At 39.3% G+C, this 17,917-nt stretch overlaps 1 long non-coding RNA gene across 1 annotated transcript in view; it reads right to left on the reverse strand.

The window, feature by feature from the left end:
• LOC139611250 (uncharacterized) overlaps positions 1-2,466 on the reverse strand; it is a 115,640-nt gene extending 113,174 nt beyond the window's left edge. The window contains exon 1 of the long non-coding RNA XR_011686284.1: positions 2,007-2,466. This is a non-coding gene — a long non-coding RNA (uncharacterized lncRNA). The remainder of the gene's footprint in view (positions 1-2,006) is intronic.
• Between the last annotated feature and the right edge of the window lie 15,451 nt (positions 2,467-17,917).

A 17,917-nucleotide genomic window follows, 5' to 3' on the forward strand; every position in this document is an offset into this window, starting at 1 on the left:
AGTAGGCAATTAGTATGAGTGAGCCATAAAGCTATAAATATGTTTTTGTGGAGATTTTTACAAATGTGAATATGATATTTGAATATTTGGCTAAGCACAAACAACCAGTAGATTTAGTATTAATCAAATACTTTCTATGACCTCACGTTTTCCTGTTCCTGTAGCATTTGCTAGAATAAATATGGGTAAAATATGAGCGAACTACCTTGTAATTTTTCACATTGTTATGATGCACAAATATAGAGGAAAGATGAGGCCACCATTACCAAGACAAGTCAGTCACTCTTGTGCTCCTTTCTAGCTTAGTATTGTATGTAGCCTTTACATTCTTAATTCAGAATATTTCACATATTGCACATTGTATATTAGCTTCCCCCTTGGACCACATCTATAAATATATTCATCAAGATAATGGAGACTTGTCTCAGCTATAGAGAAATTACAGTACAGTGTCACTGCTTTCATTGAGGTCTAGTGTCACTATCACAATAAACCTCAAGAACTGATCTATGAATCACATCACATCCCCTCATTCATTCTGCTACTCCTGCTTTCATATTTAATGGAGTGTTGATTACAATGCGCTTATCTAATCATTTCAGGATGCTGCATCAATTACTGACTGATCATACACAGTACATCCTATTGTAATTGTGCAATAAACAAAAGCCATATGATAAGCACATTAACACTAACTAAACAACCCTAATTGAATGCATGTGAGGCTGGATGTCACAAGGAACTATCAAGGACAAGAGCTGACAGGACAAAAGTCACTGCGCTCCATCTGATCGTTTTCTTTTTACTTCTTTTTCACTTCTCAGGTGAAAGTGCGATGGAACATGACCAAATAAATTCGTGCGCAGCATTAAAAGCCCCAACCACTGCCCCAGCCAAAGTGACAGATCGCCACCTTTCTGCACTCACTACAGCTACGACTGGGAGCTCATCTGCTCCTGTTTGGTTGGTTACAGATTGATTTTTGAATTAGTGTGTGATTAGCTATTGATTACATAACTGTAAGGCGATGCTTTTAAATGAGTAGTAGGTCATTTATCAGTAAAGAGGCCATACTTACTATTAGGCCTAGGGTCAATCCAAACAGAAAAAAAACAAACAAAAAAGAAAACTGGTGGGACTGTCACATGGAAAAATAAGCAAGAGATTGGTGCTTTTTTTAAATTGGTATTCTGGTCTCGAAATGTTCTCCTTTTTTATACATTTTAGAAATGCTTTTGAAAGAAATTACCTTGCACAATTCATTAAACACGAGCTTTAACATGGAAACGAGCTTTAAAGCAGCTATAATCAATATTTTTTAGAATAACAATGTATCAAATGACAAAGTGGGGGGAAAAAAGTGACAACGTGAAAAGGGTCGCTTGTATAAAAGAATTGTCACCTATGACCATTCTGCATCGCAGCACCTCCAACCAATAGGTGCAGTAGTGAACTGAGATGATAAATCTGAACCCAAGAAATTAGGTAACACACAAACACAAGCACATGTTTGATGTGGATATAAACTGATGCCTAAATATGCTGAATCTGAAGTACAAGCAGAAAAACGCCATGAGTGTCGCAGAGGCCATGTTGAGTTTCAGATGCAGGGAAATAATGTGGTGTAAACAATGTTGTGTACAAGAAAACAGCCCCGTCCCCACGTGCCAACTTCTGCTAGAGACCAGTTTGCGTTAAACCATCACATTCATGAGTTTGCCAATTCACATTTCACCACTGCGTATATAAACAGTATGAAAGCATCATTATGCATAAGTCAAACAACCACCAACGGAGAACTGACCTCTGCCACAACAACTAATGAACATCAATCCACAATTCAAGACGGTTCAGGTAGTCAGAGGATGATCAGCAGCAGACAGCAAGCAAACAGCCGGCAGGAGGTCCGCAGCCTCACGAAGCAGTCCGCAAACAAACACACACACACACACAACTAAACACAGCCGAGAGGTGAACCCAGGACAGTAAACGGACTGTTCACTTACCCGGAGAGCCTCTTGTCCTCTCTTTGGGAAGTCGCTGCAGGCCCAGGATGAAGACAACGGGACGCACAGAAAAAAAAACAACAAAAAAAAACAACCTGAAGCTAAAGTTTGTGGCTGAGGCTAAAAAAAAAAAAAAAAAAAAACAAGAAAAAACGGATATGGGCGAAGACGGTGGAGCACACCTGTGTTGTTCCCCAGAGACACCGCGGTCACATGACTTCGCTGTGAGCAGGTGTGCTCCTTGGTGTCCACCTTTAGCGAAGTTAGCAAGTAGCTACCTCCATGGAGGTTACAGTATTCACTTTGTGATAAAGGCTGTAGTTTGTACTGCTGTTGAACTGTATTGCACTATGTAGACAGGTGTTTTTAGAATTTGGTCTACTGCATTTACTGTATACCAGTGAGGACAGGCTGTCAGTGTAACAAGGCAGCTCCACAGCACCACAGACTACAACCTCCAAACTGATTACCAAGTTGAATTAACACCGTTTGAAAAGAATTTCTACCAAAACTGAACATTGGTCATGAAAAATGAGGATTGATCGCAGGGCTATGTAAGCACTACTCTGGGCTAGGTGTACCTAATAAACTGGAAACTGTTCACGTAGACAGTGATGTATCTCCTGCATTGCTGCAGAGTACCTCCATCAGTTTGAACTAGCTGACATCTTGTTTTTCACTGACATACAATGTGAAATGTTAAATGTATCAGTATCAAAAAGCAAAACTGCTGCTGTTCACATGATGCTGGTTATTTTCAGCAGTATTTCCATTTTATGCTACTTTTACTTCTATTCCACGGGGGAAATATTCTGCTTACTCTACGACATTTATCAGAGACATATTGTACAGTTTGTTGTTACATATGATAAGCTAATAAAATAGAGCACATCTTTTAAGATTAAACCAATGGGTCCCAACCCACTGGTTTTTAAGTAAAGATGGAAATACTCAAGTACAGTACAAATATCTGTACTTAAGTACAATACTTGAGTGAAATACTTAGCACAACAATCCAGAACTCAAAGATATTCAATTTAAAAAAAAAAAAAAAGATTTAAAACAGTGACGCAGAAAATCCTCAACTTTAAAGAAGCCAAAAAACGAAATGTTTGAATGTTTGTAAACATTGTGAAATTGTTGCACATTAATATTTTCTGTTAATTAACTAACAATTTCGGCTGCGGGCTACCATTTGCCATAGGCCAACGTTTCATTATCCGGGTCATGTGGTGAAATAATTTCCCTCTAAGCTCGACTGATGTCGTGCTATGTGCAACTGTGCAAGCAAGTGACTTGTCCGACAGTGGTGGAAGAAATATTCAAGTAGGAACAGCAGTGCAACCATGGAAAAGAAGTCCGTTATAAGTAAAGGTCCTGCAGTTAAACTTTTACTTAAGTAAATGTACATAAGTATTAGGCAAACTTGATAAAGCATCAAAAGTAAAAGTACTCATTGTGACCCATTCTACAGTGCTGTGTTATTAAGTTATTATTTTTGATACTTGAGTATACGTGCTGGTCAAGGTGGTGCTTATTTTAAAAACACTGTTTGCTGCAGTATAATCTATAACTGTGCATCATATTTTGTTTGATGATCATGTATTTTGTAACTTAAATCTTAATCCGCATAGCGACTGATGTTTATGTTAGGAAATGACACATGATTATGTAATTGCGCCACTGATCATGACACTGTGTGGGTTACATCATCACTTTACAAAGAAAAAGAGCAGCCAGTTGTGGAGGTCTTTGTGGAAGAATGTTTCCTTTCAGAGAACCTCTCACGACGAACAATAACTGCATTACAATATGGCTGGATTATATTCGATCTGAGGAAATGACGTCTGCATTGTTTTCAAGGATGAATGAATTGAATCTGGTCTGACAATCTGTTACATGTGAAAGCATCCAGCGTTGATGACAGGTCACAGTAGTGAATAAAATACATGTATGCATCTATGTTAAATGGTAATTCTTACTTGCCACTGGTCTTGTCACCTCTCCTGTCCTGGTGTGTTTTATGGCAGTTGTTTTGCGGTGCTCAAAGTATCAAAAATTGCATTTGAATCATTCAACAATAGCATCTCAATTTCTTACAGATCTTATTTTGTTCCACAGACGTATGCTGAACTGCCTGCCTATTTCCTTTCAGATGGTTGTGTCATTATCTTGCAAGGACACTTTACATTCAGAAAATGTGAACATTTTGTACCTGCTTATACATGCATAGCCTGGGCATGGCTGCCCAGTATGAATTATTGGGTTTGCAGGAACATTGTGTTTTTTGCATTTTATTATACGGTGTGCCTAGATGGATCTCAAATCCTGGCCATTCAGAATGAGTTAGTCATTACTAAAGTAAACTGTAATCTGGTCAGTTGGAGGGCAAATAGATGTCAGAGGTTTCCCTCTGATGTAGAGCCCTATCCCTATCCTAGACTCCATGGACATGTGACACCTAAAGCCTCCTGCGTAACAGTAAATAATCCTGCCATCATTAAACCCAGCCAGATTAAAGCAAATCCCTTATGAATTGACTTTTTGTTGTAGTTTCCATAACCATATTAATGATAATATTATGATTCTCCTCTCATTTTTCTCTTCTGTGTATAATCAGGACAAGAATGTGAACAGATTGCAGAACTGTTGTGCCCAGTACACACAGAGCAGAGTCCGGCACGATAGGAAAACTGCAGTGGATGGAAGTGCGACCGACTGGCACAGCACAATCAGATGTGCAAAACATGTATTTGTAATTTAATGGATTGAAAAGTGAGTGACCTCTGCAGCCGGTTAAGTCTAAGCTGTGGGATCCTGAACCGTCTGTTAGACGACCTAAGCTTTTATTTTATTTTTTTTCCAAAATAAAATATGAAAGGGATCTGATGTAATTCGATTATGGTACTGATACCACTGCTATCTACTCTGCAAGTGTTACTGCTATTGCCTCTGCTATTTCTAATGTCACAAAACCTAGTACAACTACTATTTGTACAATTTCATGACTTTATTGGACTGTGGTGGTGTATGTGTATAAAAAAAATGACTGTGCAGGATATGGCAAGAATGTGGTGGTAATGAAATGAAATACTATGATAGTTTTTGAAACCCACAGGAAATTTCTCCTTTCCCTCTTGTCCTCAGGGAGGTCAGACTCCAACAATGCTGCAGAGAGGTTCTGTACAGGAGGACAGGTGCGCCATTAATACACATTGTGTCCTTTTAATGCATGGTCTGCAGAGTTCAGTGTCATACAAATCATCATTTAAATTAAAAATTCCTAAATATCGGTTTATCAGTTATGATCTACCTACCTGCCTGCCTTTCAAACAAGCATAAAAAGTGACATTCCCACTTACAATAACATCCAGTGTTTTGTTTTTTTGTTTTGTTTTTGTTTTTTACTTCCGTTCTAGCATGCCAAACTCTCTCTTTCCACTTTTTTAGGTCAGCAGATTAAGTTTCTCATCTGTGACATTCACAAGTCATATTGTGCCGTTTACTCAGCTCCTTGCATGACAGATGTCTGATGCAATCCTGATATAATCTGGCATTAAGGTTGGACCAATAGAGACTTTGGGATTTCTTTCTCTTTTGTTATTTTTATTTATTTATTTTCCCAAAAATGAGTTCCGTCATAGTTGCCTTAAGTAGCAGACATTTGTGTGTTGTTGTAGAGCAGATTTGTGTCCAAATTCCTCATATGACCTCAACTGAACACTAATACAACTATTATATAAGCTGAACTATTCTTAAGGACAATGTTATGGATAGTCCTGTGTACTGGCCACTGAACAGCATTTTATGTATTCATGAGATTTCTGACAGTACGCAAAAAAAAAAAAAAGAAGGAAAGATAAGGAAGAAAATAATATTACTAATCTAATTTTTGAGATAATGTAGGATAAGATTGGAGCTTCAATAGGGACGGGAAAACCTTTTAAGGGCAAAAACATTAATATGTTCATAAAAAAGCCATCTGCGTGACCTGACATCCACCCTCATGTTGCAGGATCGGCCTCGCTGCTTTGACAGAAGCTATGCGATAATCAAATGGCTCCCTGTTTCATCAGGAGAAAGTATTACATCACAGAATGAATGGACATGTACAGATGTGGTGTAAAAGTAGCCAACCACACACTGATGGTCAGCCTGAAGTAATAATGGGCACACTCAGTGGCCATGTGCCTGTTACGCAGTCAGTCAAGCCACAATAGAAAAGCTGCACAATTTATAACCACATGTTTCACCCCAAAGGTGCATTAACCAATACATGAACTGCAGAATGATCACTATCTCTAACCTAAAGAGGGCTGTGACAGGCTTTTCACAGACTGCAATAGGAAGTCACAATGGAAACTGTCATCCATCCATTATGATAACAATTGTTGGATGTATTGCCATAAAACTTTGTACTGAAATTCGTGGTCCTCAGAGGTTCAAGCCTGCTGACTTTGATGACCTCCCTAACTTTCCACCACTACAAAGTTAACCTTTTTGATTATAAGAATGGCAGAGTCTGTTGTTATGGTCAAGACTGAAATATCTCAAAAACTATTGGATGGATTGCTTTGAAATTAGGTACAGACATTTTATGTCCACCACAGGATGAAGTGCAATAACTTTGGTGATGTTTCATCTAGTGCCATGATCAGGTCAAAATTTGTACGTATTCAATACTTTGTTTTATCACATAATACCTGCTAATAAGTAAGCATGCTAACATCTCTCTACTGTCTAAAGATCAACACATGTATCGCATAGAAAAATTCTAAAAATTAAAGTTTCAAATCAGCAGAAAAATTCAATCTCTTTATTGAATCTGATTCAACCTCCTTCCATATAAATTGAAGTAGAAGTTCTGTAAGGTAAAAAGGCAGATTAATCTTCAAAGAAAGTGCTCCAGAGCTTCTGTACATTCTGAAGCGGAAACCCTGAGCCCTCGTCTCTGTGTGTTGCCATCAAATTCACACCCTGTCCATTCAAATGCAGCCGAGCGTGCCCTGATGATTTACGTAGCTGACATGTGGCAGCCATTAATCAGGTATTTGCTCATGGCTGGGAGCGGTGATAAGACCAGTGGTTGAGGATGAATGCTAGTGGAGGGATGAAAAAGCATTGTATTTTTTTTTAGCACTTTACAGTACATTTGTCATATTGATTCAATCGATTTACATAACAAAGAATCCAGGTGAGCGCTCTCTCTCTCTCTCTCTCTCTCTCTCTCTCTCTCTCTCTCTCTCTCTCTCTCTCTCTCTCTCTCTCTCCCTCTCTGCTATGTGCTCAGATGTTGCTGTGGAAAGTTTTTCTTTGTCATCCTGGCACTGGAGGAGGAAAGCTATTTCTGGATCAGTGTTTGCTTTTGACTCTGATGTAGCATCCCAGAGGTTTATTGACAAGAGGGAAACTGCTGGGCTACTTGATGCACACCAAACCTCAGACGACCTGAACACAGAGGAAAAAAAATCTGTGATTAATATTAGATGAAAGTCTTCTGTTGATGCCAAATTCTTATTTTTAAGTAGGTAAATAGCATTTTCCATTATTCATCATATATTTTCCTCATTATTTTTATAATCCACCAATGATTGAAATTGTTAATTTTCAGTTCCCAACATGACATCGTGCCAGCAGCAGTTTGTCTTCTTCGGGGTGACCGTACTGTGGATGCTGAACATTTCAAACAACACCACTCCAATCACTGACAATCAGGCCTTTTTCTTTTTCTCTTTGTTGATTCTCTTAGAAAGGAGCTCCCTCTATCCCGCATAAAACTCTCAGTTCACTTAAGATCTTCTTTTTTCCAAGAAAGGAATTTCTTTTTGCAGCAGGGCAGCACAAATAAGCAAATAAGACAGTAAGACAATAAGATATACACACAAAACAGAAGACAATAAAAAGGTAAAGAAAATCATTGACAGTAAGAACAGGCTTTGTTAGTGATCTCATACAGTAGTATGACCCCTTCACCACTGTACTTCACTCCCATACAAGATCATTGACCAAAAGCCTATTTCATGACTGAAGTGAGGTTGAAAGCCTGATAGTAAAAAAATAAAATAAAAAAAAAAACTTGCTTTAATGTTTCTTTTTTTCCTTCTGTCTTATTTTGCTTTCAGTGGCATTTTAGTTCTTGCCCTTTCTTGTTTCGTATAAGTGTAAATACAGGTATAATTTTTGCCATCAGGCTTTATATCCCTGCCAACAGAAAATGGAGAAAATCAGTAGTAACTGGCTGGTGATTCATCCACAGGTGGACGGCAGCATGCTGGTGCGATGTGATTGCACAGGAAGCGGCAGCAGCAGAGATTGAGCAACTCTATTTGACGGTTTAATAGACTTTTCAGTTGGTAATGACACTGCACAATTTCAGCCAAGACATCAGCAGGTCAGAACACAGCACCGCTTAAGCTGTCAGGCTGAGGATGCTCTGCAGTCTTGTTTCATTTCACCACTTAAATGCACTATTTTGATGTTTCTGAGCACTGTTCAGTCACGCCGAACACCGTAGGCATAACATTTGAAGCACCCAACCCAGAGATGTCATGCTGGGCCAGTGTTACTCTGAATAAAAAAACGCAATAAGTAGAAAAGAAAAACTAGACACTGAATTCAGTATTGTCCTCTGTATTTTCATTTGCCACTGTCAATTCAGGATTTCCCCATTGTTCAGTTTGTATTTTTAATTTAACTCACACTGACTTGCTCATGTGTATGTTGTGCCAATGAGTCTTTGCTGAACAACACTGAATCACAGCAAGGGTCAGTTCCTTAAAAGTACCACTGCGGATTTAGCATCACACTGCTATAACACTGTCAGACTCATAATGATCAGAAAACTACGAATGAATGAAAAACAGGATCATAATCAATGCAGCAGAAGCAGAAAAAAAATGTCTTTTCTCGTCAACACATTCTTGTTCTTTGTCCAAACCTGGAGCCTACATTACCAACGATGCAACTGCGCCGACGGTTTGGTCGTTATGCCAGTAGCGGCTAATGTACCCTTACGCAGAGATCTGGAGCAGGCTACAGAAGTCTGGTAAACTCACTTCTTTCTAATTCCACACCCCCAGATTTTTTTTTCATTTTTCACAACATGAAGGAACAATGACAATGATCAAGTGACATCACTTGAGTCAATTTATCTCCCTCTTATCTCCCTGGATTAAATAAAACGGTTTTTTTTTCTTCACTTATGCAGTCCTACAAGACAAGTCTTCCATCTTTTGATCCAACCCAGTCTCCTAGAAATAACATTTATATCTGACTAAACTGCAACAGCAAACACATTTTATTCAAAACATGATTGTTACTGGATTCTGTTTTCTACCAACATAATTAGGATATGTTGTTAATTTACATATTTTGCATGTCGCAAATGCATCTATACTCAGTGTATCAGTATAATGTTCCACCAAAATATCCGAAATTGCAGTACAATATACACCTGTAGAACTACAGCATTATTTTATTATTTTTTATGGTTATGTTTAGGCACCGAGGGAAGTTAAGGTTAGGGAAAGATTGTGGTTTGGTTTAATACAGAAAAATGTATGACAAAACGTGTTTATTTACATTTAACAAAACCAGGATCTTTTCACAACCCTAACCAAAGTGCTTTTGTTGCCTGAACCTAACCACAGGAGGGAGTGTGGATATAAACCCTGGTCTGTGGTGTGACAGTTGTGTGATTTCTATGTCTGCCGTCTACCTCAACCACCTGCTTGTGACCCAGCGTTGTTAAAAAATGTAGTGTTTTAATCATTCATTTGAAAAGAAAAAAAAACACGAACATAATCTGACCAGAGATTATGTTTCCTACAAAATGTTGCGGTTCAGTTGTATGTAAAACCGTTTCAAGCAGACAGGGCTGAGAGTATTGAAAATGTGCCCTTTACTCTCAGGATCAAAAGTCTTTGAATCACCAGTCAATCTCTTACGTGAATTTTAAGTGTCAGTAATTAGCTTGTCTTTTTTTTTATTATTATTTTTTTTTCACACTTTTACAATTAATTTAAAATGTTTGAATTATTAATAGTTTTGTAAAGTTAAGAGAATCTTTTCTATATTCTGCAGATTTATCCCCTATCCTATCATAATACTAAGAAAAACTCAATTCGACCTGAAAGCTCTGAACCATAAAACCCTGTCGTTCATGCATCCATCATCCGTAGTGCCGTGAGGACAGCATGTGCCCTTAGTCCAGCCACGCCATAAGTCAGCTCATGATGCCAAATAGAGTTTTGATGAACAGATGAAAAGAGTTGGACTTTTTTTTGCTGACCTGGTGAAAGTCATTCATGCATTCGTCGTCTAATGGTTGATTTACTGCAGCTCTCTCTACCATTGCCTCAGTCAAAAGGAACTTGCACGCTTGTGGTTTGTGCAAAATGCTGCAGCAAGACTTTGTAGGGGAGGCTGAGGATACAGTATGGACGCAAATCACCTCTGGATTGTACTTGTATTATTCATCCTAACTTTAACAACACTAGCAAATGTTGTGAAGGACTGAGAAGAACAAATTTCTCATTCATCCTCTCCTCTCTTGGAGTGTAAGCCCTCCCTTCTCTTTCTCCACTCCGTCTCTCTCTATCATGCTCTGAATTAAAAACATGTCACCACCATCCTCTGTCCTTGAGCCTGACTCCCTGGTAATCAAGTCAGTAGGATGAAATGTGCAGGTACTTTGACCAATTCATGTATTTCCAAAGTTAACAGCCCTCCAGTTGACCGACAGTGTTTGCTAATCAATTTTGTGTAGGGCCCAGAACATGCCCATGCACACCTCCACATGTCTACCTGGTGAAGCTAGACACACGAGATCGATTTTTAAAAAAGGCCTTCAGTCCTATTTCTGGACTATCAGTGCAAGGAAACAGCACGATGCAGATTTGACAATATTGTCAGATAATCATATATTTACAGTGTGTTTCATAACATCAGCATAGAATATATACTATACTATTATACTCCAGCAGCATACTGGATATGTTTTTGTTTTTGTAATGTCAAATAACATATCTCTTACAGCTTACTTCACTAGATACTGAGGCCTTTGGGTTGTTAAATGACACCTTTTATGTGTAGTAAAGGAAAGAAAACACATAACCCCTCAAAAATTCAGTTAGGTCCATTTCCTGGTCCATTTCACATTTTTCAGCATATCACCTGAATTATTACTGTCCTATACGGAGCACAGCAAATTATGCCACTGAAAGGAGCATTAATAAGTGATAAACCAGCAGCCATGAGCATCAGTGTTATGCAATCGTAGTGAATCATGCAAAGTGAGAGTGAGTGAGATGACCATGTAGCTGAGGTGAGAGAGGGAGCAGAGGCTCCAGTGACAAAGATACGTGAGATGTATACATATTGATGCTGTATTTACCGTCCCCGCCTCCCCACATCCACCTGGAAGTTACTGTTTAATGCATTTTTAAAAGAACCTGAGGACGTCAAGTGTTCTGAAAAATGTATAGAGTATGACAAGAGTTTGATGCTTCAGCAGCATACAGTGAATATATACATATATATGTAAAAAATCTGTGCCAAGTTAGCAATGGTACTTTCAAAGATGCTCAAACAGCCAAGAAGCAGAATGTTGGGAGTGAAAAACACTTGAAACAGCATCTACTGCACACTGCTGCACAATACAAGTATCCATGGAGAACCGTGTGTGAAGTGTGTGAAAATGCAGTAGTTTGAGATTGTCGTTTATGTGCATCCGTTAAGCAGCCAGTTAGATAACTATGATGTGTGCATCACTGTTGATGGTGCTCATGTCTCCTCAGGAGCACAATGCATCGCTACACGTCAGGGTTAAAAAAGCAGACAGACATACAGAATTGCAACACTAAATAACCTTTGCTTGTTTGTTTTTTTTTTTTTTGATTGCCATATATCCATTGCTTAGAGATGCTGTATCCTGATGACTAAGTGATCCTCTAACTTTATCAATACTTGCAAAACTAGTGACATTCCCATCAGCCTCAGCCTTACTTCATGTTTAGTACTAACACACAAATTTTAACAGGTTAAAATGCTCAACTAAGATGGTGAACATGGTAAATACTGTACCTCCAATGTTTGCAGTGTAATTGTGAAATGTTAGCATGCTGAAATTAGCATTTAGCTCAAAGCCCTGCTGTGCCTGTAGCCTCACAGAGTCTGCCTCTGTTTTGTGGCTTTTCTGTTAAAAAAAAAAAAAACAAAAAGAGAAAAAAAAATCACGATTTGGACTTTTATGTAACTGTTGACAAGAGCTACAACTAGACTATATAGGGTCACTATCCAAAAAGCTTGTGAGCCACTGCTATAGGGTGACAGACCATCTTTTCCCCATTAAACATATAACAACATCCCTTCAAAGCTATCCAACAAACTGAACGTTTTCCAAAGGCAGAGAAGAGCTGGTTTGAGCTGGAAGAGCTGGTTGAAGAGTTTTCTATAATCTTTAAAACACTTTTGGACTGTGATTCAAACTTGTAAATGCAGTAGCTTAAAGCTCCGTGGCCAAGGAACCTCACTGACATTGCATCGAGAAATACAGCAAATATCCTTTGATGCTGTTGCACTTTGCCTGCTATTATTTAATCATGTGGATTGCTGTTCAGGGGCAAAGCTTTTCTCCTCAGATAATCTTGCCTTTCTCCTGACTGTATGGTGAAAGAATCAACAATATGGGAAAACAGGAGGCTTGTTTGTTAGAATTTCAATGTAAGGAAAACTTGCATCAAGATGCATTTACATTTAAATGGGGACAAAAACAGAAAAACTTTGATGTCTTAGATTCCTGGAAATTTCAAGATCCCAGTAGTAAAAACGCATCCACAAATTTGGGCCATTTTCCAAGTGTTAAGAAAATAATGACTAAATAAAATGGAGAAAGAAGTGATTTTAATGAAATACATCAGTGTGAGTGGAAGCCATTTGTGCTTTTGTTTTCATTTTGTTTCTCGTCTATTGTGACAGCTGGCTTGGGGCTGCGTGTCATAACTGATCAACATCAGATTGCTGTGAATTGGTACTAAAATATCAGTGCAGTGGCACCGTATGTAAATGCCAAAGATGACAGCTTAGGCGTCCTCAAGGGTGGACATTTTCTGTCCCACACGAGTGACAGCGCTGTGGCTGCAGAGGTATACGGAGAGCAGATGGAGAATCTTCATCACAACTTTTGAATACTAGACTATTTGCAACAAGTAAAAACAGTCTGTGTATGACAGAAAATGAGGGTTGTGCACTTGAGGATGCTTCCAAGGTGGATCTGAACAGCATTCGTCCTGACTGTGAGCTCCACAAGACATGTGACACAGCTGGACGAGGACCCACAGCTTGACTTTCTGTTTACTTCTCTCCCAACTGTTGCCACCACAGTGACATTTAAAATGTATGACTAACCAATCAGTGACATTTCTGAAGGGTAAATCAATCAAAAGAAGAAAAACGGTGAGGGCTTTGGCTGGCTGCGGCTGTATGATTGACACCTTGGCCAGCTCACATGAAATTCAATTAGCTGATACGATCAGCTGATGAACTCTCAGACAGGTCAGCTGGACGAGCGTAGCAGCAAGCAGCATGACATGCAGGGCTGAGGGGTGTTTTTATTAGGGCCAAATGAGACAGACTGAACAACAAGAGGAATACATGATGAGCAAAGGTGTGATTCAGTCAGTGTTGCAAAATGTAACCTGTCGCAGGTTTTGGCAGTAGTTACTTATTATTAGGTGTTTGTTGTATTATTGATGAAAGCTGCCAGTCATTGCACTGTTGCAGCTGCTCAGCTTTCAAGTTCTCTGTTCAGGCAGTCCAATGATGCTTTTTGTTTTTGCTTTTACTAACATCCCCCCCACAAACATTAGATCGCAAAATAAGAAAAATTTTCATGTTTATAGATTGTGGATGGATGTTTTTTTTTTCTTTTTTGCACAGAACCCCGGTAATAAAGCCTAAAAGCAAGGCTGGTATGGACATATACTGTATAGTGCCGTAGCATTTTCAAGGCAAAGACTTAAGTGAAACTGTCCTTATATTTGTTAGACATTTGGCAGCTAATGCAGTTGGCAAGCACTCATACAACCATTAGCCTGTGTCCAAACCACAGTGGGCTGACAGACAAAAGTTACGTCCTGCTACCATCAGGGAAAAGCAAGATTGACAACCAGCAATGAAGTAATAGTAAATCTTGCCAATACCAACCTCTAATCCTGTTTATGTAACCTCATGGAGAAAAGATTCCCTCCATTCCTAAATGCTGATTGCTCAGCTTTACACATCAGAGTCTGGGGTGCGCTACTGCGTGTGTGAAAAAAAGTTTTATGATACCTTTAATTGCTCCAGGGGGAGCTGTGTGATAAACTGTCTTAAGTAATGGCACCTGAGGCATAAAACTCTGTTTACCTGATCAGACCTCTGTGTAGCCCACTCCTTATCTCTGCTTGAGGTACAGCAGCTACAATTATGGTAAGACGCCCAAATCTCTGACTGAACTGCCAGCAGCTGAGTTGTGTGCATGCAGGCAGTGTAAGCAACAAGGAAGAAGAATGGACAGAACAGCATCTCTGGTTCTTTACATCAATTCTGATTATTTGTTTACTTAATATTACTTTCATTATTATGGGAACGCAATGCTAAATCGCCGTGGTGTTTATTTAATAACCAACAATATCCCAATATATTTTAGCAGTTGCATTTTTTTGGCAGTGAGAACGGAAATCCCAGGTCATCAGTTGATACAAAAAAACTATTTCTATTGAGCGATACTGACTAATTTCTATAAATGTGCATGCTGCCACACAAACACAGACTCAAAACACTCAAAGTACGGCACACACATACTGTGCAATAAACAATACGGCAGACAGGAAAAGTAATTGCATGCATACCAACAGAAAATATAAAAATTCAAACAAGCCCACTGGCAGTTTAGCCCACAATAAGTGGGGGAATGTTATCCTACAGTGGGTGTCAGGTTTAGTGGAGGCAGTATGTGGGAGATGAAGACAGACAGGGAAGTAACCCATCCAGAGGCGATAGCTCCACCTTTGTGTTTACAGCTTGCCAGGAATGATCACTGTATCAGTGAAAGGAGCACCTCTGTGTTGTGCGTCTATAGTGAAGTGTACATGTCCAGGTCAACTGGAGACCCAGCTCACACTGCTGTGGACAAATCAACAACAACCCACTGTGATACTTCTGCTCTCCTGAAACCATCTGAATTTCACCTTAAAGCAAAGACTTCCAGGGTGGAAAATCAGGGACGATCATCTTCGCTGCAACTTCAGAGATCCTGTGACACTGAAAGGAAAATGAATGGGTATGATGATAGCTTCTCTGCTAAACAATATGGCTCGGTGTACTGGTGCATGTTGCCTCAACTGGGCCATAAATTCACTGATAACCAGGGCCAATTCTGCCTAATGCTTCAGAACTAATTTAAATGATGATGAGCCATATTACCAGACCTGTGCCAGCCTTGATCACCATACCCCCCCAGGACTCATCTTTCTAAGATGGGGAGAGGTGAGAAAAGCAGGACAGGAGAGAAGAGTGGAAGAGGCATGAAGAGGATGAAGGGAGGAAATAGAATAGAAATAATTTGAAATGATAGCTCTGTTTTCTAATAGATCTTATTTTGGTTCAATCCTAATACATTATTTTAGATCTGTGAAGTGTCATGTTAGTACAAAGGGTCAGCTTGAGAAAAAAAATATCCCTTCTTATTCCCATTTTTCCTGCATGGGTTGCCACATTACAACCATCTGCTCACTGGCTCTGTATTTCAGTGCATCCAAATCGAGAAATATGTGGCACACTCTCCACGTCTAAAGAAATTAAACCATCCATCTGATGTAGGAACTGCCAACAGTCCTGTCAGGCAAATCTGCAATGTCCACTTCACTCATAACTTATTATATAACTTGTTTTTTCTTTAATTAATAATATTAACCCCCCATGATACTACTCCAGACCACTTCACACGCACAGAGAGGGCAGTGGAAACAGACCGATACCTTCCTCTATCAACAAGTATCTGGATCTGATAGGAGGGTGAAGAGGAAGGATGAATTCAAGCAGGGATGCAATGGACTGTGCGTGTGTGTGTGTGTTCGTGTGTATGTGGGTGATAAAAATGAGCCAGGAGATCTAGAGGAGGGGGAGAGACATAATGGCAGGGAGGGGTGGTGAAATGTGGCCATCCCAAGGACACTGCGCTGAGGTTATATTTATTGATCACGGCACCGTTGAGGGGACACGTGCAGAGACATGAAGTGTGGTAGAAGTAAATTCCAATCTCACGGTTACTGTTATTGCTTTTTGTATAGTTATCAACGGAGGAGAAGTGCTTTAAATCGGCTTAGTCCAGATTTTGATTGTTTCCGCAGAGAATCTGTAAGATTGAACTTGTAGGATTTTAACAAATATAAATAAATAAAATGTTTTTTTTTTTCCTTTTTTCTTTTTTTTTTTTTTTTTTACCATGCAGCAGTACTTTGGACCTATTATTGAAGTCATGCGCTTTTGCCTAAGGACAACCATCACATTCCATCAGTTACAGCCACTGAGAGCTCTCTCTTTACACCTTATGAGACTCAATAGTGAACCTTTGAACAGCTGGGGCAAGTGGAGACAGGGAGAGGGAGTCACAGTCACAGTGACCTGTGGTGGGGGAAATCGTTCTCACTGAGATGACAGGAAGAGAACTCCATACTAACCTCCTGCCACATCAGTGGAGGAGTAAGAGCCAGAGCGATGGTGGCTGTGCTTCACTTGCTCTGCTTTGCCTTCCTGATCAGATTGCTGTGTAATCGTCTTCCCATGATATTCATCTATCTGTGTACACACACTCCATTTGTCTCCTACTTGCTTTGGCTGAACTGCACAAAACAAGGACAGTGGATTTTGTGTTCCCATTTCTGATTTTGGCGTTGTATTAGGAAAGGTTCTCTCTGTGGTCAGCATGTAGAGGAGAAACACTCACAGCAACCAAAAACTGCTTCAGTGTACTTCAGAGCATGTGGATGTTGTTTTAAGACTGACCTGGGAGAAAAAGTGCAAACCTATCCTTTGAGAGCATTTGCAGACCATTTCTCTTCCACTTGGCCCTACTCCATTCTGTCTGATGCATCATAAAATAATACCAAAAAAGAAATACATCTCTCCTGTATTACTGGCTTCCGCTTTTTCAGATTTTCCAGTCCCTTTATTTTTACCTTTTCACCATCTGAGCTTCTTTGATGTCATCTTTCCTATTATTATCCCATTTATTTAGTTATTGCAACTCCTGTAAATGGAGCAAAATTGCCATTTCTAACAGGCTGAACGCAATAAAATGTGAAACCACCAGGATTTCCCTAAATGAAAAACCTGGCCATTGGAGTTACTCCTAAGCCACCAGACTGTTTGAAAATCAGACAAAAGCGACATATATTCTCTGATTACATTTGTAATGGTTTAATGTAGATTGCTATGATATTACAGGTTGTTTGATAAAATATACATATATGGTGCATAAAGAAGAACCATGCTGAGATCTAAAGGGCTAAAAAAGATCATTAACATAGAGAGTATGGAACTTTATAGACAGAGTTAAACACAGAACTGAGCTAAAGCACTGTAGTAATGATGGCAATGAAAAATTAATTACCGTAATGGAAAAAAAGGACATTATTGAATAAAGAGAGATGGCGTGATACTGTATGTTAAAGCTGCGCCGACTGTGTTCAATCTGCACTGAACGCTTTGTGGCAGGCAGCGTGACCTTGAGACAAAAGAAAGCCCTGAAACGATAAAGTCCCTTATAAAGCAAATGTATCTCCATCAGTGACAGTTCAAAACGTCATGAAGGAATTTATATTACATCCAGTCACCTTAGATAGGAGTGCTGTTCCTGGCGCAGTCACAGT

Source organism: Trachinotus anak, unplaced genomic scaffold (assembly GCF_046630095.1).
Source record: "Trachinotus anak isolate AG129_WGS33_773 ecotype Australia unplaced genomic scaffold, CSIRO_AGI_Tana_v1 ptg000028l, whole genome shotgun sequence".
Classification (NCBI taxonomy): Eukaryota; Metazoa; Chordata; class Actinopteri; order Carangiformes; family Carangidae; genus Trachinotus; species Trachinotus anak.